Raw genomic sequence first — 23,495 nt, 5'->3', positions numbered from 1 at the left:
TTCCATGCTACCAGCCAACATCCAAAGAAGGCTGACCATGGCTGTTCCCCTTACCCAGCCTAGCTCACTTCTACCTTCCATCTCACCTTTCTCTGTTCCTTTCCACTAAAATCACAGGACCCACCACAAGAGAATGACTGCCTGGGTTACCTGAACCGTGGTTTAGATTTTTTTAATAGACTTTTACTACTATCTTGTTTTCACATTGCCAAGATTTCCCCTGTATGTCTTCCCCTTGCCCCCATAAAAGCCACCCTTTAAAACAAGAATTTAAAAATTAATAGAAAAATAAGGAAACACAGGGGAAAAAACCAGCAAAATGAAGCCAAACATTAACATCTGATGTTGTATGTGATGTTCCACACCATTGGCCCCCACTTCTTTTTATTTTATTTATTTATTTGTTTTGTTTTGTTTAATATAGTATTTTATTATTTTCTAGTCACATGTAGAGATGGTTTTCGACATTTGTTTCTATAAGATTTCTAGTTTCAAATCTTTCTCCCTCCCTGCCTCCCCAAGACAGCAGGTAATCTGATATAGGTTATATATGTACAATCACATTAAACATATTTCTCCATTAGTCATGCTGTGAAAGAAGAATCAGAGCAAAAGGGAAAAACCTCATAAAAGGAAAACAAAAAAAAATAAGTAGAAATAGTATGGTGAAATCTGCATCTAGATTCCATAGCTCTTTTTTCTGGATTTGGAGACCATTTTCCATCATAAGTCCTTTGAAAATATCTTGGACCATTGTGTTGCTGAGAAGAGTGAAGTGTATCACAGTTGATCAACACACAATGTTGTTGATACTATGTACAATGTTCTCCTGGTTCTGCTCATCTCACACAGCATCAGTGCATGTAAGTCCTTCCAGGTTTCTCTGAAATCCACCTGCTCATCGTTTCTTTACATTGATTTTTTAAAAAAACTTTGTGTTCTAGGGGAAGCTAGGTGGTGCAGTGGATAGAGCACCAGCCCTGGAGTCAGGAAGACCTGAGTTCAAATCCAACATCAGACACTTACTACCTGTGTGACCCTGGGCAAGTCACTTAACCCTCATTGCCCTGGAAAAAAACCAACAACTTTGTGTTCTAAATTTTCTTCCTCCCTTCCTCCTCAACCCTCCCTATGTCATCAAGCAAGTCAATATAAGTAAGTCATACATGTGCAATTATGTTAAGCATCTTCACATTACTCAAGTTGTGAAAGAAAATACACAGAATAACTTTAGCAAGAGGAACTAACAAATAAAATTATACTTCAATTTTTATTCAGATACCATCAGTTCTTCCTCTCTTGATGGTCTGAATTTTTCATATGTCCTTCTGATAGCATCCTACTCATCATTTCTTTCAAGTTACTATTGCTAACTGTATTACCCTTCATCCTATTCCCTCCCCTTGATATGTACTCTATTTTCTATCTTCTTTCACCCTATCCTTCCTCAAAAGTATTTTGTTTTTTACTGTCCCCTCCCCAAATATGCCCTCCCTTCCTTCACCTCTCTCTCCCTTTTCCCCTTCCCCTCCCACTTTCCCTCAGGTTAAAATACATTACTATAACCACTTGAATGTTTATGTTATTCCCTCTTTGAACCAATTCTGATGAAAGTAAGGCTCACTCACTCTTTCATTCCTTCCCCATTTTCCCCTCCACTCCATAACCTGTCTTGTTTCTTTTATGTGTTACTTTACACCCTTCCACCTCTCCCTTTCCCTTTCTTCCAGTGCATTCCTCTTACCCCTTAACTTTATTTTGAAGATGTTACCATGGGTCAGCTAGGTGACACAATGGACAAAACACCACCCCTGGACCCAGGAGGCCCTGAGCCCAAATCCAGCCCTAGACATAAGCCACTCCACTCTGCCTGCCCTACAAAAAACAAGGATGAATGCTTTACATATATCATCCCTTCATATTCAATTCACACCTGTGCCCTCTGTCTAAGTATATTCCTTTCAGCTGCCCTAATACTGAGAAAGTTCTTATGAGTTGGAAGTATTATCTTCTCATGTAAGAATGTAAACAGTTTATCCTTTTAATGTCCCTCATGATTTCTTTTTCCCTGTTTATCTTTTTATGCTTTTCTAGGGTCTTGTATTTGTAAGTCAAATTTTCTATTTAGTTCAGGTCTTTTCATCACAAATACCCGAAAGTCCTCTTTTTCATTGAAGTCCCATTTTTCCCCTGAAATATTATACTCAGTTTTGCTGGGCAGGTAATTTTAGGTTGTAGTCCCAGTTCCTTTGCCCTCCAGAATACCATATTCCATACCCTCCAGTACTTTAATGTAGAAGCTGCTAGATCTCGTGCTATCCTGACTGTGGTTCCACAGTATTTGAGAATTCCTTCTTTCTAGCTGCTTGCAATATTTTCTCCTTGACCTGGGATCTCTGGAATTTGGCTATACTATTCCTGAAAGTTTTCCTTTTGGGATCTCTTTCAGGAGGTGGATTCTTTCAAATTCTATTTTACCTTCTGTTTCTAGAATATCAGGGAAATTTTCCCTGACAATCTCTTGGAAGATAGTGTCTAAGCTCTTATTTTGGTCATGGTTTTCAGGTAGTCCGATGATTTTCAAATGATCTCTCCTGGATATATTTTCCAGGTCAGCTGTTTTTCCAAGGAGATATTTCCTATTGCCCTATATTTTTTTATTCAGTTGGATTTGCTTTACTGTGTCTTGGTTTCTCATAAAGTCACTAGCTTCCATTTGTTCAATCCTAATTCTTAGGCAATTATTTTCATCACAGATCTTTTGTATTTCCTTTTCCATTTGGCTTTTCAAGCTGTTGACTTTTTTCTCATGACTTTCCTACATCACTTTCCTTTCTCTTTCCATTCTTTCCTCCACCTCTCTAAATCTTCCTTCTATCCCCCCTACTTTCTCTTCAATGTCCCTTTTGAGTGCTTCTAAGGCCTGAAATCAATTCATTTGGGGGAGGAGGGAAGCTTTGGATGCAGGAGCCTTAACTTTATTATTTTCTTCAGAGGGTGTATTCTGGTCTAGCTTGCCCCCAAAGCAGCTTTCAATGGTCTGCTGTTTTTTCTGCTTACTCATCTTGATCCCCTATTTCTTGGCTTTTAGCTCCTTCTTAAAGTGTAGCATTGCTTCCAGGACACAAGCTACAGCTTGGCCCAGGGGGTGATTGGGCTTTTGTGATTAACCATGGCCACTTTCTCTTTGCCCAGAAACAAGTCAGATTGGACTCTGATTCTCTATGGTTGGAAGCTTGGTGTGCCTGTGCCCTTCCCCTACGGGGTGGCTGTCCTTCAACTTTGCTTGCTGGTTCCGAATGTGGGTGCCCCGCCCCAGTTCCAGCAGAGACCACAGCTATTCCCCCCAACCTCTGGACCCCCTCATCAGTCCACGAGCTGAGCTTCAGAAAAAGTAGCTGAACATTCTGAGGTTCTTGAGGTGCTGCCTGCTGGAGGCTGGTCCTGCTCACTCCATGCTGCGCTCCTCTTTCAGTCCGAACAGCAGGTGATCCCTGTCACCCAATTAAGCCATCTTTGGCTGGAAAAGAGTCTCACTCTGTTCTTATGTGGGTTATGCTGCTCCAAGAGTTGCCTTATCACATTATTTTTGGAGGTATGTGGACAGGTTTTCCAGAGCTGGGAGAGTCACAGCCTTTCTTCCACCATCTTTTCAGACCCCCAATTCTACAAAGGAGGAGGAGAGATGTCAGATCTCCCTTGGCTCTTTTTGTGTCCTAAGCACTTAGCACAGTGCCTGGCACATAGTAGGCACTTACTAAGTGTTTATGGAATGAATGAATGGACCTACTCTTTAGGAATAAGTCTATTTGTGACTTTGCAACATCTATTTTCCATTGTTTTGTGGCTGTCAGTCTTTCCATTTCCATTGTTATAGTTATGTGCAAGGATTTCTTTATGACTAATTCTATCAATCAAAGATTTTACCAGCAGAGTGCAATCAATAAATCCATCAACAAGCCTTTATTCAACACCTACTATGTGCTGGGCACTGTGTTCACCAGTGGAGATAAAAAGACAAATAGTAGATGGTTCTGTCCTCATCGGACAGGCCTTCACCAGATGGAAAAATGTTACCCATTATGATACTAGAAGGGGACTGTTTCCAAGCTAGTCAATCAAAAGAAAAAGTCAAGAAGCATTTATTGAGTACTTACTAAGATCCAGTCTAGCTAAATTCAGAGAAACTCATCACGCAGAGATAATTTGCTGCTCCAGAAGCAGAATGGGCTACCTTGGGAAGAACAGGCCTCTTTCTCCCCTAAGATCGTCAAACAGAGAAAGGCTGACAAGATGACAGGTCAAAGACTCTACATTAGGGACACTCGGTCAGGCAGGGGTGGAACCAGATCGATTCTGGGGTCCCTTCTAGCTCTGAAATTTTCTGGTTCTCGTTAGCAATCAGGTTAGAAATTCCAGAGCAGTCAGCTCCCAAAACTAGCAACTAAGGAGCAGGTCAGAGGAAGGAACACCCACATTAATGAAATCAAAGGGTATTCTGAAGTACCCACCACTTGTAGAATTTTTGCTGGTGGTAATTCTGATGAGATTTGGGGTATGTCTTTCAAAAATGAACAGGACTGGCTATTTCCATCAAAATATGGTCCTTGTGGGATCCTTAACATGGTGAGAGAGAACTCAGGATAACTACTCAGCTGGTCGCAAGATGAGACCTCGGAGCTTGCCTCACCCATACAACAAGAGGGATGAATTAAGTTAGTGTTCTACAGAGAGGGATAGCACTATCTTGTTTTGTTTTTCCTTAAATCCTATTAAACTTCCTAATGTTCCTTCCTATGACATGCTTCACATTTAAAAACCAAGGCATTTTCTTGGGAAATGCTGCCAATCCAGAGCTGGTATTGAAGAGATGCAAAGCTCTTCACCTGTATTGCCTCATTTAACAATATTTACTAGCATTCATGCAGTGCTTTGCACAAGTAATCTCAGTTGATCCTCACAGCAACCCTCTCAAGTCATCTCCATTTTACAGATGAAGAAACGAAGGCAGAGATTAAATGATTTACTCAGAGTCACACAGCTAGTAAGTAGCTGGATTTGTAAGTAAGAATAACCAAGAATGTAATATTTGTAGTAAGAGGTTGGATTTGAAACCAGGCCTTTCCTATTCCAAGTTCAGTGTTCCATCCATTGTGCCTGCTGGGCAGCTCTGGTCCTGAAGTTGGGAGGTCCTGAGTTCAAATCTCACCTCAGACACTTCCTAGCTGTGAGTTAAGTGTCATTACTGTTGTTTGTACTTGATATTATAATTATTATTATCAGTCCATTTCATAGATAAGGAATATGAGTAGAAGAGAGATTAAATTTGAGATTGCAAACTGCTTGAGGGCAGGGACCATCCTTTGCTTCTCTTTGTATCCTCAGTGCTTAGCACAGCGTCTGACCCAAAGCAGTCATTTAATATATGCTTCATGACTGATTTATTGGCTGACTGATTAAATGACCTATCCAGGGTGACACAGTTAGCAAATGTGTTACGTAGGTTTGGAATCCAGGTGTCCTGACTCCAAATCATAGTGAAGATGGAACCAAGGATGCTCTGCAAACCTTCAAGGGTCACATCAATCTTACTTACAACCATAACTGTCACAATTATCATGCTGTCAAAGTACCTGATTCTGATATTTGACTGCCCAGTGATTGGTCATGATGTAAATATCTCCATTTCCAAATCATAGCCAGGAGCTAAATCTAATGAACTCTACTTTGCCTCATCTAAAACTGGCCTTACACACAGTAGGCACTTAATGAATGTTAAATAAATAAGGAAGAAGGAATTCCTCCTGCTTATAAGACGTAATCAGTACTAATCATGCTGCCACGAGATTAGGTCAAGAAACAACTAATCTCCACTTCTGAAACATTTGTGTTAGCAGCTTGGGATGAACTTTCACCCACAGATGCCTGGTCAACTTCAGGGAAGTCATTTTACTGGCCCAAGAAAGTCCAAGGAAGTAAGTAAGCCCTTAAAAATGACTCAAGGGGCCATCTGAAAGGCACAGAGACAGTCCCAGGGGCCATCGAATTCCCTGGGGGCATTTCTTTTCCAGAACTGTTTGGAATGACAGATGGAAACTGTTAAAAAGCCAAGAAATCACAAGGCAGATTTTCCCCCCTTTGGTATCTCTAGGATCAATGAAGATATAATAAAAACATAATCCACATGAGAGAGCCTGCCGAAGAAAAGACTTAGCAGGGATGTGATCACTATTTATAAATGTCTGAAGGAGAGTCTTGGGAAGAGGGAATAGGTTAATCCTGCACTGCTTCAATTTCATCTAGCAAGCATTTATCAAGCACCTACTATGTGGTAGGTATTGTACTATATCCTGGGAATGAAAGAGTCCCTGCCCTCAGGAAGCATGTGTTCTACTAGAAAGGGGGGAGGACAATACTCCACACACATGTATGTGTGTGTATGTGTGTAGACAGATAGATGATAGATAGATAGATGGATAGATAGATAGATAGATGATGGATGATAGATAAATAGGTAGATAGATAGATAGATAGATAGATAGATAGATAGATAGATAGATAGATAGATAGATAGACAGACAGAAAGATGATGGATAGATAGATAAATAGGTAGATAGATGATGGATGACAGATAGATAGATAGACAGATAGATGATGGATAGATAGATAAATAGGTAGATAGATGATGGATGACAGATAGATAGATAGATAGATAGATAGATAGATAGATAGATAGATAGATAGATAGATAGATGATAGATAGATAGATGGATGGATAGACAGATAGATGATAGATAGATAGATAGATAGATAGATAGATAGATAGATAGATAGATGATAGATAGATAGATAGATAGATAGATAGATAGATAGATAGATAGATAGATGATGGATGATAGATAAATAGGTAGATAGATAGATAGATAGATAGATAGACAGACAGAAAGATGATGGATAGATAGATAAATAGGTAGATAGATGATGGATGACAGATAGATAGATAGATAGACAGATAGATGATGGATAGATAGATAAATAGGTAGATAGATGATGGATGACAGATAGATAGATAGATAGATAGATAGATAGATAGATAGATAGATAGATAGATAGATAGATAGATAGATGATAGATGATAGATAGATGATAGATAGATGATAGATAGATGGATGGATAGACAGATAGATGATAGATAGATAGATAGATAGATAGATAGATAGATAGATAGATAGATAGATGATAGATAGACAGACAGATAGATAGATAGATGATGGATGATAGATAAATGAAAGATGGATATATAGATAGATGATAGGCAGGTAGATAGACAGACATTGATTGATTAGAGAGATTAGATAGACACGACTGAAGACACAAATGAGGGAGAAAAGGACAAGGGATCACAGGATCATAGATTTTGAGCTAAAAGGGATCCTTGAGCCCATCAAGTCCAGCTTTCTCATTTTGTTGTTCAGTCATTTCAGACTCGTTGTGACCCTAATGTGGGTTTTCTTGGCAAAGATTCTTGACTAGTTTGCCATTTCCTCCTTTAGTTCATTTTACAGATGAGGAAACTGAGGCAAACAGGGTTAAGTGACTTACCCAGGGTCACACAGCTAGTAAGTGTCTGCCCAGGTTTGGACTCAGGAAGAAGAGCCTGACCCCAGGCCTGGCACTCTATGCACTATAGAGCCACTAGCTGCCCTCATTTTCTAGAGGAGTAAATAGATGCCTAAGGAATTTGAGTGACTTGCCCAGGGTCCCACAGCTAAGTGTTTGAGGTGGGATTTGAACTCAGCTTCTCCTGACTCCAAGGACATCCATCTGCCTCCAGGCCTCTCCAAGGGGAAGGAATCTCACCTGCCCTCATGGATAATGTGGGGCCTGTTCCCAAAGGAATTGGTGCTTGCTCTGTTTACCATGGCTGGATTCTGGAATCCTTTGCACCTGTGGCCATGAGCTAGTGTCTGCAGGATTCTGAGAGTCTGTTCACAGTCTGTATTTCTAACTCAGCTCTGAGTCAGAGCTGAGCTTGGCTCCAGACTCTCCATACAGCAGACCCATGAACACTTGCTCAGGACTCTGTTCACTGGCATATCTTGTGCTTATGCGGGAGGTCATCGAGCAATTACCAGCTTGCCTTGAGAGTATTCATTTTTCTAAGAAGACACTGCCAGTTTATTTACATCCACAAATGAACGATGACCTTAGCTGGGAAAACTCTGCCTTTCCCTATCTTATGGGAAGGAAGCTCATAGCCCAGAGAAGACCATATGAAGTGAGCAGCGACAGGTATCCTCAATCTGGTCCTGATGTATCCACGTTCTCCATTCCACCCAAACTAGCAGACTTGGCACAATGGATCGAGTGCCAAGACTAGAGTCTGTCTGGAAGACCCATCTTCGTGAGTTCAAATCCAGCCTCAGACACTTCCTAGCTGTGTGACCCTGGGCAAGTCACTTCACCCTGTTTGGCTCAGTTTCCTCATCTGTCAAATGAGCTGGAGGAGGAAATGGCAAACCACCCCAGTATTTCTGTCAAGAAAACCCCAAATGGGGTCATGAAGAGTCAGACATGACAGTGCTTAGAGAACCCAAAATGGATCTGGGAAAAGAGATTATAGTTCTTAGCTTCTCCACCAATCATCACCCTAGAAACTTTAGGAAGAGATCAGCGATAAAACCTTTTCTGAACAAAAGGAAGAAGCTGGAAAGTCATCTTTGGAGCAGCTTCCCACCTCCATCTACAACAGATACATAATTTTGATCTGACACACACTGAGGGGTTTACAGCCTCACCTATGTCTAATCCTCTCAAGACCTCCTTTGGCCAGAAAGAAGATCCTTTTATAAATCTCTTTTGGATTTAGTAACTAAGATTTTAAAAATCTAATAAAATGTTGGTAACTTTAGATTTAAATAGAGTTAACAAATCTAAGGTTGTTTTTTGCGGGGGGGGGGGGCGCCGGGGGGAGTGCTCTCCTTTACCTTTGTTAGCCTGAATGCAAATTTGTCACAAAATCACTCAAAGAAGCACTTTCCACCAAATTTAGAAAAAAAAATTTTTTAACGTAAGAAAACTTGGTCAATTCTCCTTTCAGCTTCCAAAGGAAAAATACAAACAGGAAAAAATAGCATTGATTCAGCAGGAAGGGTAGTAACATGAAATGTCTGGAATGGTAGTTGGAACCAAATGATAAAAGGCCTTAGATACCAAACAAAGGAGTTTTTATTTTATCCTGAAGATAATAGGGATCCATGGAAGATTCTTGCCAGGTTGCAGCATGAACACCCAGTACTTTAGGATTATCATTTCACCAGCTGTTCATTGGAGGAGAGCCTGGCACCATGAAAAGCCTCAAAGGAGATAAGGTGATGGCTGGAGGACCCAGGTGCTGCGGCCCACATCTACAATCCCTGCTGCTGAAGAACTCTGAGCCAGGTGGATCATTTGGACAGGTGAGTATACCAGTTTGGTGAATCTCTGTGGGAGTAGAGAGACTAGGCAGCCTAAGTAGGGGCCAACTGGACCACCAGAAAAACAGCATCGAATGAAGCTTTTGTGCTATTCCGTATTGAAACTGGGCCAGTACTTGGCCACCATACTTCCAGTTAGGGCAGAATAAAGAGACCGGTCTCTAAAAATAAAAAGGCTGAAGGAAAGTCATGTGAAAGAGCGAGGCATGGGATCCCAGACTTAGAGATGGAAAATACCTCAGTGATGACCTCATTTTACACCCTCATTTCAACACCCTCAACACCCTCATTTTATAGATACGGAAAGCGAGGCCCAAGGAGGTTAAAAAACTGTCCAAAAGACACACGTAAAAGGCATCAAAGGCAGGATTTTAAACCATATACTCTAACTCCAAAATCAACTCTCTTTCCAATCTGACGGAATATTTTACTCTAACAATGTAACATATCATCAAATTAATATTTTAGTCTCCACACTCATATTATAGAAATCAAAATAGTTAAAATCATTTTAAACATCTTGATTTTGCTCTATGACTATTCATCTCCAAAAATTATTCTTTTCTCATAAGATTGTTTTATTTCCTTTTAGAACTCTTCAGTTTGCTAAAGTGCTGTTTTCTCCCTGTTAACAATGTTTCCCTATGATTTGAGAGAGAAAAGGTATAACCCCCCCCATCAACTTCTCATATTTTTCTCTTCCTATATAGATTCACTAAATTGAATAGACTATCCAGCTAAGTTCATGCGGGAGGTGAATATCACTTAGAATTTAATTTAGGTTTACTTAATAGCATTTGAAATAAGTCTGAATTCTTAGGAACCTTTCAGGTAAAGACCAGGCTTGCCTTAGGTTAATACTATAAGTATCGATTGGCAACTTAACTCTGAAAAGTATAAAATGACCCAATACTGCAGGATGAGCATAAACAAGTAAGGAAATACAGCTGTAAAGCAATAAAGAAGAAATGCAGATCGACATTTGCATCTCTACAAAACAAAGGAAAAGCAGAGAAATCCCATAGTGTGTTCACTGATCCCATAGTGTGTTCACAGAACAACAAAAGGAAAAAAAATATTCCTTTCCCTTCAATCAGAAAGTGGCACCTGAGGATGTGGGTTTGATATGTACTTAAATGTGGTTGTTTACAAAAATTGTTTCGTAATTGGGCACATTCAGCTGAACCACAAAATATTTATAGAAGACAATGTAAGTTGAAATCATAGGAATGGAGATTTTTTGAAACTGTGCCTGGGAACTGAACAAATGCTATTTTGAAAACGAACGGGAGCAACGAATGCTGATTTAGAAACACACAGTGGTGCCTAAACACAACCCTGAGAATGGCAATTCCATTGCAGGCTGACATCAAGCAGAAGGACCCAGTCATCCTCACGAAAGGAATCTAAGGAACAGCTGCTTGCTCTGAACACCCAGTTAATATCTCACCTGAAGCTCCATATGCCCTAAGTCCAAGCAGAGCTGGGAGGACTGGCCCTGCAGTGGTCATATACAAGCTCTGTGCCGTATAGAATCCAGGGTGGGAAAGGGAGAGGCTGCCCAAGGAAATGAGAAGAATCATTTTTGCTTTGGAGTGAGAGGCAATGAGGTCATGGCACTCAATTTTAGACAGGAAAGCCACAATGCAGGAGGCACTGGCATTTCCTACCCACATGCTGGGCCTCAGAGAGCTGAGCCCGAATAGAGCCAAGCAAGGAGTTTCCACAGCCCTCCTGGTCACTTCCTTGCAAGCTTTGCCCTTGTGCTGATTCACCATCTGAGCTACCAAGGGAGCTGAGGCTGCTGGGTAAGCACTGTGCGTAGAGTCAAGAAGACCTGTGTTCTAATCCCACCATAGCTACTTAGTAGTTGGATAACCTTGGGCAAGTCAATTCACTCCTATGGACCTCAAGTTTCCCCATTTGTGAAATGAAATGGTTGAATTCAATAACCTCTAAGGTGCTTTTCAGGTCTGAATCTAAGATCTAATTATTCTCTGTCTCCATTATTTCATGCTGGAGGGTAAAGAAAATTTAGGACCATTGGGGAAAAGAGAATCAGGAACCAGATGGGATGTGGGATGATGAAACTAATCCTGAAGTTGGTCTTCCCTCAGCACCTCTGAAGACAAAGGCGATGGCATTTTTAAAAGAAACTTAAAAACAAGAGAGTTTTTGCTGGGTCAAAAACTTGAGCACTGTTGAAAAGCTAAGCCCACAATGGAGAAAATTAATTTCTTTAAGTATGTGTACCCTTAACTGTAAAAGGAATAATCATGTAACAAATTAACAGGATGACTGAGAACCAACGAATTTTAATTGCCGATTTTCTTTTGTTCAAACTTTTAACTAGTTTGGACAGGTGCTACAACTTTTTAATGGGCAATTCTGACCTGTTATCTTAGCTTCAAGGAGCGACACATGAAAAAAATGCTGAGGCTGACTCGAGAACATAAGTGAGCAGCCGATAACTTTAATCCACCAATGGAGCTCCCTCCATGAGGTGACCCTGCTCATCTATTTCAATAGTCCACGGGACACGAAGACCAAATGAGAAGCGGCCTTTTTATTCAATTGGCAACAGGTCAGGGTTCGAAAGGGCAATTTCACAAGCGTTTGATAAAGGATGTCATTGGGTTTTGATTGATTTGTATTATTAACCTCTCTCTGGCGAGTCTTTTAACTCGAATTAGTTTAAGTGTGCCCAGTGTCTCAATAATGCCCACTGTCCCTAGTTTAGTTTTTGCCAGGAAATTGCTGCCATTGGGATGATGCATTCTGTAGTCTGGTCCAGGATAAATACTCTAAATAAATAAATGGTGAGATAAGTATGTTAACTACTGGAGATTACCAGTGTTCTCCCAGTCCTCCAAAAAACTCAGGAGATCCATCTGATAAAAATAGCAGTTTGTTCTCTGTGACAGTAATGATGGATAAAACTGCTGTGAAATCTGTATCAGTTTTTGAAGTGTGCCTAATGAGAGAGAGACACACACACAGAGACACAGAGAGAGAGAGACAGAGAGAGAAGAAAGGAGGGAAAGGTGGAAGGAAGGAAGAAGAGAATGAGGAAGAAAAGAGACAAGAGGAAAAAAGGAAGGAGAGAGGGAAAGAGAGAGGAAAACAAACTCTTCTAATCCAGCAAAGGCAAACCTTGTTTACTAAATCAGTTCCTCTAATACCAAATACAGCTCCCAGAGTCTTCCATAATATTTATGGGCAATTTCTCAATTTTATACCCAGTTACTTCTGTCCTACTCTTCCAAAAAGATAAACCTGCCTGAATAAAAGAAAGTAGACATTTTTAGATTAGAGATCCTGGACAATGCAGCCCCAAAGCGCATGATTACCAGCCTTGTAAGAGAAGCTTTTTTTATGTAAGGCAAAGCAATAACTTCATCCATTGCCAAGAGAAGCATTAAAGACCATAAGATAATGGAGAGCAAATGAGAAATGGAGGTGGGGGGGGAGGTAAGGGAGGAAGAAAAAAACTCTATTTCAATAGCAACTAGTTTTCAGACCTACACTTACAGAGTTAGCCAGATTGCCTTTTAAAATGGGGGAGGAGTGGAGTCATTTCACTGTTTTCTACGGTCATCCATCTACACAAATAATGAGGGGATGTGAATAAAAATATATCCCTTTCTGAGCCTGCTCACGCATGTATTCTTCCTCTCTTCTTTATGCTGCTACATTTCATTGCACCTGCTGATAGTATAAGGAAAAATAACAAGCTTAGGCAACAATAGGAATCTTAATGGACCTCAGGGCATTGTCACCCAGAAGTGATAACTACAAAAAACATGCCTTCAAGTTTGCTAGTGGCTCACATGGTAAATTAAATCAAAATTTCTAAAGCTATTTTTGAAGGGGAACAAAGAAATAAAGATTATTTTCCCACATACTCCCCCTACCACATATACACATATACAAAAATATCATTTTCCCAAACCAATTTTTGATTCTCTCAGTCTTATGGGACATACAATCATCCTTTCGGGATTATAATTGAAGCAAATTGGGAAGTTCAACAACCTCTCATGACTATTGAGTAGAAAGGGGCAAACACCTGCATTTATGAAATGAAAAGGTTGGACTCTATAACCTCTAAGGTCTTTTACAAGGGTGGGGGTGTGTATGTGTGTACATGTATGTGTATATATACACATGTACACACATATATTCATATGTACCTAGATAGATAGATGATAGATAATGTAGCAAATATATATAATGTAGCAAACACAAGAAACTAAGAGGTATGACTAAGAAACTCATAGATCTAGTGAGCTTCTAGGACCTAGGCACCATAGGATGAATAAAACAAGTGCTCTGAGAGTGGGCACCACTTGTGTGGAAATTTATTTTGATTTGGGGATCCTACCTTTAGGCTGAGATTAGAAAGCCTTAGGCCCTCAGGGTCTCTTCTGTGTGGGAGGTGCTGGTGCCCCTCCCCCTCTGCTTCAGCTGAGCCAAAAAGCCCCATGGGCTATACAAGATGCCAGGTTGGACAGCTGCAGGGAAAAAGCCCCCAGCTCCCTCCAACCTGAGCGGAGGTATCCGAGTGATCCTAGGCTTGTCCAGGCTAGGCTCTGGTGTAGCACATGAGGCTTGAGCGCACCCGCCACCACCAGCCACAGCCCTGTCTGGTGGATTAGCTTGGTCTGTGGGGGCACAGGAAGCCCTGAGATTTGAGTGGAGAGAAGAAAAGGTATATATAGACCTAGGAGGGGATCTGACAAGGAGATGAGAGGCTGAGAAGAAGACTGGAGGCTGGCTGACAAGATTAGGGGGACGGCTGACGAGATTAGAAAGGTTGGAGATAGAGAGACAGGAGGACTGGAGTGAGTCAGACTAGAGATGGGGGAAGGATAAAGGACTAGGAGCAGAGAAAAGAGAGGCTGAAGGGCAGACTGACAGAGCAGACAGACAGAAGGTTGGTGAGAGAGAAACACAGGGGTTCAGCAGTGGCAGTAAGGAGAGGAAAGTAGGAAGCAAGGGAATTTACAAAGTGAAAGGGGCTCAAAGTTAGAATAAAGGACCTGAGTGCCCTAAGGCAAGAGGCGGCTAAGGCCCTTATTGTATTAAAAAGTTCGAAGTGAAGCAGGTGGGAAAGAGACGCAGTGGAAAGAGACGTGCTGCAATGCAGTCAGGTTGTATATTTTATTTCTCCGTATTCTTAATTTTAAATAGTATCTCATAAATAAACTCTGCTTTGATTATTTAGTTAAGAGCCTTCTTAATCCTTTGCTTATCAATTTTGGGAGTGGAGCAGTGTGGTAGAACTTTATAAACGGCCCACATTAAATTAACAGCGGTCAGATAGCCAAATAGTCAAAAGTCCCCAGATTAGTCCTCCAGTCAGTTTAGCCCCCAAATTAGACCCAGTCATTTAAAATATTACACATTTGAATGGCAACCGCAGCAGGAATTATGGCCCAATTATAATTTTTCATATAGTTATAATTTTTCATAAGTACAATTATATAAAATTTTTCAGACTAATTTTTCTAGCTAATAATTAGTTTTTTTACACTTGGTAAAGGTCATCAATTTCATGAGAAAACACAGGGCTGGTGCTTTATCTACTATATCACCCAGCTGCCCCCAGCCTCTTCTTTTTTTACAGATGAGAAAAATGAGGCTGAGAGGTGCAATTCAAGGTGAACTGACTCCCCAAATCAGACCGGAATAAGTGGTCAAGCTGTGAATTAAATGCAAATCCTTTGATTCTCAGTTTCACAATCTTTCTAACTTAAAGAGATGTATACTAAACATGAAGTATTTGAAAGGGTTTAAGAGACCACATAATGTATCACGTTGTCAAGTTCATTATATATAAAATGACTTAAGCAAGGGGATTTTTGTATCTTTAATGATCTGACTCATATCCCAACTTTGGACTTCCAAATCAAATGCTTAATTTGGATGACATTTTGAAACAGAGGCTCCTGGCCCCATCCCTCCATCCCTGTCCCTTGGAACATTTCCAGAAAATGGACAAAAATCATTATAATAAACAGTGTGGTATAATGGCAAGAACACAGGATTTGGAGACTAAGGATCTGGGGTCTAACCCTGGCTCATTCACCTCCTAACTTGTGTCACCTTGGGCAGTGCTTCAGAATACCAGTTACTTTGTTCATGGAGTAGCTAGGTGGTACAGTAGATAGAGCACTGGCCCTGAAGTTGGGAGTTCAAGTCTCACTTCAGACACTTACTAGCAGTGTGACCCTGAGAAAGTCACTTAACCTCAATTGCCTCAAACATCTGGGGTCATCTCCATTCATCTTGATGTATATCTTGCCACTGGACCTAGATGGCTCTGGAGAAGACAGTGAGGCTGTTGACTTTGCACAGCCCTCCCTCACTTAAATCCAATTCAGTGCAGGTCATGAAATCACCCTGATGTCATGGTCCTCTTCCAGAATGAAGAAAAATAACAATACATTGTCCATGAAATGAGAAAGTTGGACTAGATGATATTAAGGTGCCTTCCAATTATTCAATCAGAAAACATTTATTAAAAGCTTACTGTTGGGCAGCTAGGTGGCACAGTGGATAAAGCACCAGCCCTGGATTCAGGAGGACCTGAGTTCAAATCCGACCTCAGACACTTGACATTTACTAGCTGTGTGACTCTGGGCAAGTCACTTAACTTTTATTGCCCCTTAAAAAAAAAAAAGCTTATTGTATGTCAGGTCTGATGCTGAGTATAAGAAATACTAAGAAAAGGGCCCTGATCTCAAGAAGCTCATATTTTATGGAACAGACAACTTGAAAATAACTGGTATATACAGTATAAGATAAATACAGTAAGGATGGACAGTAATTTAGAGAGGAAGGCTCCAGCATCCAACAATACCAGGGAATGAGAAAGGCCTCCTATGGAAGGCAAAGTTTGATTTGAGTCTCAAAAATAGAGGAGAGAAAGGAGAAATTTCCAGAAAAGGGAGACAGCCAGTAAAAAGACAGGGAGATAGAAAACAAAAGTATTTTTCGTCTATGAGGAAACAAAGTAGGTCTGGGTAACTGGCATGTAGAGTGTATGGAGAAGAATAAGTTAGAAGACCAGGAAAGGAGGAAGGAACTAGTTAGGGAAGAGCTTTCAATCCCAAAGGACTTTACAATGATCCTGGAAGTAACTGGAGTTGAGTGAATAGGGCAGAGGGAAAAGAGTCCATATTTCTCACTTTAAATTTATTAAGTAAGAACTTTCTGTTTCTATTTTATCAGGGGACTTTAAACGATGGTGTAACTGAGAGGGTAATAGACTGCAAAAAGCTGAATTCCAGTCTTGGCTCCATTACAGCTAGTGCCACAACCATAAGCAACTAAATTTTAGATAAACTGAAAGAATCACAAAATGTTAAGCATCCTTAAAAGCCATTTGGCTGAAGCAATACTTGACCTAGAAACTCCCTCTACATATAAGTAAGACCACCACAAAGAGTGACGAAAAAATATAAATAAAAATAACATTTCAAAAATAAAAATGAAAAAAAAAGAGTCACTGACAACAGCCTCTAGGAAACACCCTGTAGCAGGGAGAGATCCAGCACCTTCCGAGGGAGTCCCTTCCATTTGGGATAGTCCTCACTGATTGCAAGTTTTTCATTATATCAAATCTCAGTCTCTATCTCTGGAACATGCACACACTGTTCCTAGTTCTGTCCTCTAGGGCTAATAAAAAGTGAGCTAACTTTTCTCTACCTCAGTTTACTTATCTGTCAAAAAATAGGATGAAATCCTCCCTTAACTATATCAGAGAATTATGATGAGGACCAAATAGAAGGATGTATATAGTCCCCCTAGGACAGTATTTCCCAAATGAACTTGACCAGTGAAATGCTTTAGGCTGAAAATATTTAGCCAGAAACCAGAAAAGCAAGTCTGATGAGCCTGGGTAGGGAATTAATCAATTGATCAAAAGGGATTGATTAGGCACCTACTGTAGACCAACCTCATAAGGATAAGGAAGATACAGGATCAAAATAAGAAATCAAAAGAGGTCTGTATTCAATCCTGCACAAATAATAAGGATTTTTGATACACAAGTACTCCACTGAAGCCTTTCTCTAAGGCCTCGATTGGCACATTATAGCGATGTCCTTGAGTTTTCAAAAACTATATCAAGTAAATAATGTGCGTAGTTGGCAAAAGGAAAATTTAATTAAGGCCATGGGCAGAGATTTGAAAGCAACACAGTATGTGGCACATTTGAAAGTATTTTGGATCCCCTAGATCACTATTGATCAGAGAAATGCAAATTAAAACAACTCTGAGCTATCACCTCACACCTATCAGATTAGCAAATATGACAACAAAGGAAAATGTTGGATGTTGGAGCAGATGTGGGAAAGCTGGAATGCTAATCCACTGTCTGTGGAATTGTGATCAAATCTAACCATTCTGGAGAGCAATTTGGAACTATTCCCAAAGGGCTATAGAACTGTGCATACCCTTTGATCCAGCAATACGACTGCTAGGTTTATATCCCAAAGACATCCCCCAAAAGAGAAAAAGACCTATTTGTACAAAAATATTTCTAGCAGCTCTTTTTATAGTGACTAAGAATTGTAAATAAAATGGATACCCAACTGGGGAATGGCTAAATAAGCTGTGGTATATGATTGTAATGGAATATTATTGTGCTATAAGAAATGATAAGGAGGATCATTTCAGAAAGGTCTGGAAAGACTTATATGAACTGATGTATAGTGAAGTGAGCAGAACCAGAAGAACGTTGTACAAAGTAACAGCAATGTTGTTTGATGAAGAACTGTGAATGACTTAACTATTCTCAGCAATACAATGATCCAAAAAAATCCCAAAGGACTAATGATAAAGTATACTATCCACCTCCAAAGAAAGAACTGATATTGATGGAACACAGACTGAAACATGCTATTTTTCACTTTCTTCCTTTCATTTTTTTTCTTTTATTTGGGTCTTCTTACACAAAATGACTAATATGGTGATGTTTTACATAATTGCACATGTATAGCCTTTATCTGTTTGCTTACTGCCTCAGGGAGGGGAAGGAGTGGAGGAGAGATCAAATTTGGAACTCAAAACTTTAAATAAATATGTTTATTTAAAAAAAAAAAAAGAAAGTGTCTCAGGAAAAGTTTAAGCTGCCTAGCCTTTGAGAGCATGAAATTAAATAATGGCATGTACACACTACTGACTAGGCTGGATTCACAAGTTGGATTTGCACATGTGGCAATTTGATAATCATGCACTGGGTGTTCCATTTATAGCTGATTAAGACAAAGGAGGAAGGTTTTCAGATATGAGGGTGCAAAAGGTCTTTGTAGGTATTTACTCCCTCAGGCTTATTCTTCCTAAGGTTTAGTGGATAACTTCATCTAATTGACCAATTAATCTGAAGGCAAGTATTTTTCAACCCAAGGCTACACATTAGTCTGCCCAGCATCTGATATTTTCTCTTGCAGTTATGAGTTTTTGTTTTTATCATTTTTGTCTCCATCTTTCCCCCACCTCCCTAAGCACTTAGCACAGCGTCTGACATGTACATGGCCCTTAATAAGTACTTATTGAATAAACCAGTGTCCACACGTTTAACTGGAGAAGAAAAGATTAGGGAGGGGGCATAATAACTACCCTCATGTATCTCAAAGGCTGCCCCATGGACAAGGGATCCAGTGTGTTTTATTTGGCCCTTGAGGGCCTAGAGCGATGAACTGAAAGAGGCAAAGAGGCCAATTTATGCTCAATTTCAGGAAAATCTTCCTAACGATGACAGCCATTCGAGAGCAGACTGGGCTGCCTTCACAGGTAATGGGTTTCCTCTTTGGGGATCTCTAAGCAGAAGATGGATGAGAACTTGTTGGGTATATTATGGTAGGCAGCTAGATATTACAGGACTAGACTTGGAGTCAGGAACACCCAAGTTCAAATACTATCTGGGATACTTCTTAGATCTGCTAGTCATTCAACCTGTCTCATCTATAAAATGAGGATGATAATAACACCTGCCTCACAGGATTGTTGTGAGGAGCAAATGAGACAAAATATATAAAGCTTTTTGTAAACTTTAAAGTGCTATATAAATGCTAGCTATTATCAATTTATTAAATGAGTGGGAAAATATCGCTTGCACAGACATCTGCTCATGGAAATCGTTCAATCCATAAACATTCATTAAGCCCCTCAAATAGAGAAAGTCCTTAATAAATGCTTAATGGCTATTGAAGATAAGCCAGGCATTGTGTTAGAGGATGGTGATAACAGCACAGAGAATGAAACAACTTTCACTTACAAGCAGCTTTAGCTCTGAGCAGGGAGAAAATAACATACATCCACAAAGCCCATTCATACAGGTATGAGACAGGAAGGGTTCACAGAACAGAGTTTGGAAACCCACTACAAGAAATACAAAGTACTTGGTGATTGTCAGTGGTTATTATTTTTTAACTTACTTTAATATTTCAAAAGGTCTTTGATTTCATCAGTTCAAGTATTTCTTTCATTGACAAGACATAACAATTCTTACATTCCTTGGTAAGCTCTATCTAAACTTGGCATGGGCAAGAGGGATGTCAGGAACCATTTTACTAACATAGGAAATGCTCAGCTCCCAGATGAGGAAATATCACCAATGCTGATTGGCATCTTCTCTTCAACTTAAAGTCTCAGAGACTTATCTGGAAGAAATAAAAGGTTAAGTGACTTGTCATAGGCAAGACTTGAACACAGGTCTTCCTGGTTCTGAGGTCGTCTCTCTATCCATTGAATAATACTACTCCAAATTTGGCATTTTATCACTTACTCACACAAAGTTTAATCATTCCTTCCTTAATTGATTTCATTCAAATGATGATTCACTCATCCTATATAGTTTGGGCAAGGAATTATGCTAGGCAATGGTATTTCCCTCCTCAGAATTCTAAACCTAAGTATTTTTTCTTTTTGCAGGGCAGTGGGGATTAAATGACTTACCCAGGGTCACACAGCTAGTAAGTGTTAAGCGTCTGAGGACGGATTTGAACTCAGGTACTCCTGACTCCAGGGCCGGTGCTTTATCCACTGCACCACCTAGCTGCCCCCAAGTATCTTTACTTTGTACAGAATCATGGTTGGAAAGGGCCCAAGAAGCCATCAGTTACCAACTGGTTCCTAAACAATAGCACTCTGCCAACAAGAGACCAAGCAAGTGGCCCTCTGGCCTTTTTTGAAAGCCTCCAACAAGAGGGAGCCCATTGCCTCCCTAGGAACCCCCACTGTCCTTTTGGATAGTTCTAAGGTCCCTTCCAACTCTGAGAATCTGTAATTCTATGATATTTCTTTTAAGTACCTTAAGCTATTTTTTTAAAATAAATTTTACATCCATGTGAAAAACAGAAGCAAGGAGGTAGGGAAGGATGAAAAGGCTCCCATACCACATGCCAGCATTTCATTTACCATTCTGTCTTTCAACATTTTGCCTTGCAGCTCACATGTCTTTCTCTTGAATTAAGTTTCTTTTTTCCATTCTAGGGAATACTTTTAGACTGTTGAAATATTGACCTTTCCACCAAACTCACTAGTCAGAGCATCAGAAAGTTTTCCATCAAGCACAGCCCAATAGACAAGGGTTTTCTCCTAGATTAGCTGACGCCCAACTCCAAGGCTCCCTCATGAAGCTCTTCAACCCTTGTGGCCACAAAGCAGTGGCTAAGAATCCCTTTGTCATTGGAATTTCCCGAATTTTCACATATTATTTCAGATAATCATGGGATGCAAAGTGAGAGAAATAACTGGAAAAGACTGAGATCCAAACGAGATTTAGCCATAAAGAGCAAAAGAATCAGATGGAAAACAAAATGATGTGTAGAAATTCGATCAGGTATTCTGGACCCCTGAAGATCATGGATCCCACAAAAAGGGAGCACCCTGATGATTCACACCTACCAACCTATACTCAAATTCATGGTCTACCCCAATTGATTTCTTCTCTCTCTTTCTCTCTCTCTCTCTCTCTCTCTCTCTCTCTCTCTGTGTGTGTGTGTGTGTGTGTGTTTCTCTCTGTCTCTATTCTCTCTCTGTGTCTCTGTCTCTGTCTCTCTCTTTCTCTCTCTCTCTCACTCTCATATTCCACCCATTACCAGTACCTGGAAAATATACTAATACTCTCTTATGGGTTGCAGGCTCAGGGCCAAATCACTACTTCAGGCAGTTCTGAGCCCTTTTATACTTTGACACACAGCTGCTACCTCTTCATAGTATATCACCTCACTCAGAAAGCTTTTCTTGTTTGTTGCTAAAAAGGAACAACCAGGAAAATGTCTTGGAATTTAGAATATTTCATAGAAGAAGGACTCATAAACAACATCATCTGACACTCTCATTTTACACATAGGGAAACTAAAACCCAAAATGCTGAATAACTTCCTTGAGATGGTCCAAGAAACAAAGAGGAAAAACTGAGATTTGTCAGCTAGCCTTCTCATTCTGAGTCAAGTATTCTTTCCATTCCAATGTGTTTTCTAACCCTGTATATATTTCCCTATGCATTTATTAGGGTCAACAAGTACTGAGAGATGGCAAAGGGCAGACCAGAAAGAGCTTGGTTAAATTGGTTGGACCCCAGTGCTCATATGGGCAGGATACTCATGTGAGTCTGTTTTAACTCCCAAAGGCAGAGAATGTCATCCCCCACATTCCACCACCACCACTCTTATCCTATCCAGGTGAGATACAAATATGTGCAACTGGTCAGGCAAAATGTGGAGAAAAATACAAAATTTGGGGCACACACCCCCAAACATGAATCAGAGCATGGTTATTTCTTCAGACTAAGAACATTTTATTATTAGGTATAAAATGAAAAAAAAAAAGATTATATCTCTACTTGAAAAGGGCTTACAACTTAGTTCCATTTTCTTCTTCATACATAGAAATAAAAACTTTTGAAAATATCATTTCTTGAAAAGCATCAACACCTTTCCTAATAGTTAATTCCCTGCAATGACTTATTTATAAAATCTATTATGTGTACTGATATAAAACAGACTACTGTTTGAGACTTGCTTATAACTCTTTGTTTATAATGAGAAGTGTGAGCTTGTGTTATGCCTTGGTGATGCACAGTTCCTATTTAAAAGGTTAACTTGATTCCCTAGCATTTACATCAGAAACTAAATGTCTTCTTCAGTTCCACTAGACATATTCTTTTTTAGAAAATTTGTGTTGATGTCTTGTGTTTTTATGCTGCATTTCTATCCCACTATCTCTTTCTCTGTGCCCCAACAGAACTCCCTCTTGTAAAAAGAAAAACAATCAAGCAAAACAGATGAAAATAGTGTCCATTTGATGGTGTCTACACTGTCACATCCTCATCTCTACCAAGGGAAAGGATGTATACTTCATCAACTATTCTCTAGAACAAGATTGGTCATCACATTTGATTTTAGTATTTATTATAGTATTCATGTTATGCTGAGTATATCATTCTATTTTTTAGTCAGGTTTTCTTCACTCTACCTAAGTTCATATAGGTATTCCCATGTTTCTCTAACTGCCTCATATTGGTCATTTTTTTTATTATACAACAATAGTTCTTTTCTTTTCAAACCATACTGCATTGAGCATCATTGCTTGATCAATAAGCACCCACTTGGTTTTGAGTTTCTCAAGACTCCCAAAAGGGCTGCTATGAACATCTTGGCATATATGAGCTCTTTGTTACTGTCACCGATGTCCTTCTTGTATGTGTTCAATGGGTAAGTATTCTTAGCTAGTCTTTTCCACTGGTCAATTTTTTAGGTTTCAATTAGGCTTTTAATTTTTTTATTATTGAGTTCTGTTTTATTTCTCAAATTTTGAGAATAATTTGTGCTAAATAAGTATTAATTGCTCTTTAAAAGTGTGATAAAATTTGCTTTAAGTCTATCTGAACCAAGGGACACCTCTCTCACTATATTGCTAATTCCTTTACAGATAGTCCAATCTCTTTTTTTGGGTTAATATAATTTTATTATTTTTACATTTTATACTTTAACCAATATACTTCCA

General features: G+C 39.7%; 1 protein-coding gene across 1 annotated transcript in view; it reads right to left on the bottom strand.

Moving 5' to 3' along the window:
• The window catches only part of FHIT (fragile histidine triad diadenosine triphosphatase), a 1,715,999-nt gene that overhangs the window by 1,622,787 nt on the left and 69,717 nt on the right, over positions 1–23,495 (bottom strand). The gene's annotated exons all lie outside the window — the stretch shown is intronic.

The sequence above is a fragment of the Dromiciops gliroides genome, chromosome 1 (assembly GCF_019393635.1).
Source record: "Dromiciops gliroides isolate mDroGli1 chromosome 1, mDroGli1.pri, whole genome shotgun sequence".
In the NCBI taxonomy this organism is placed as follows: Eukaryota; Metazoa; Chordata; class Mammalia; order Microbiotheria; family Microbiotheriidae; genus Dromiciops; species Dromiciops gliroides.
The sequence above is the reverse complement of the archived record's forward strand: the minus strand, read 5'-3'. Positions and strand labels throughout refer to the sequence as shown.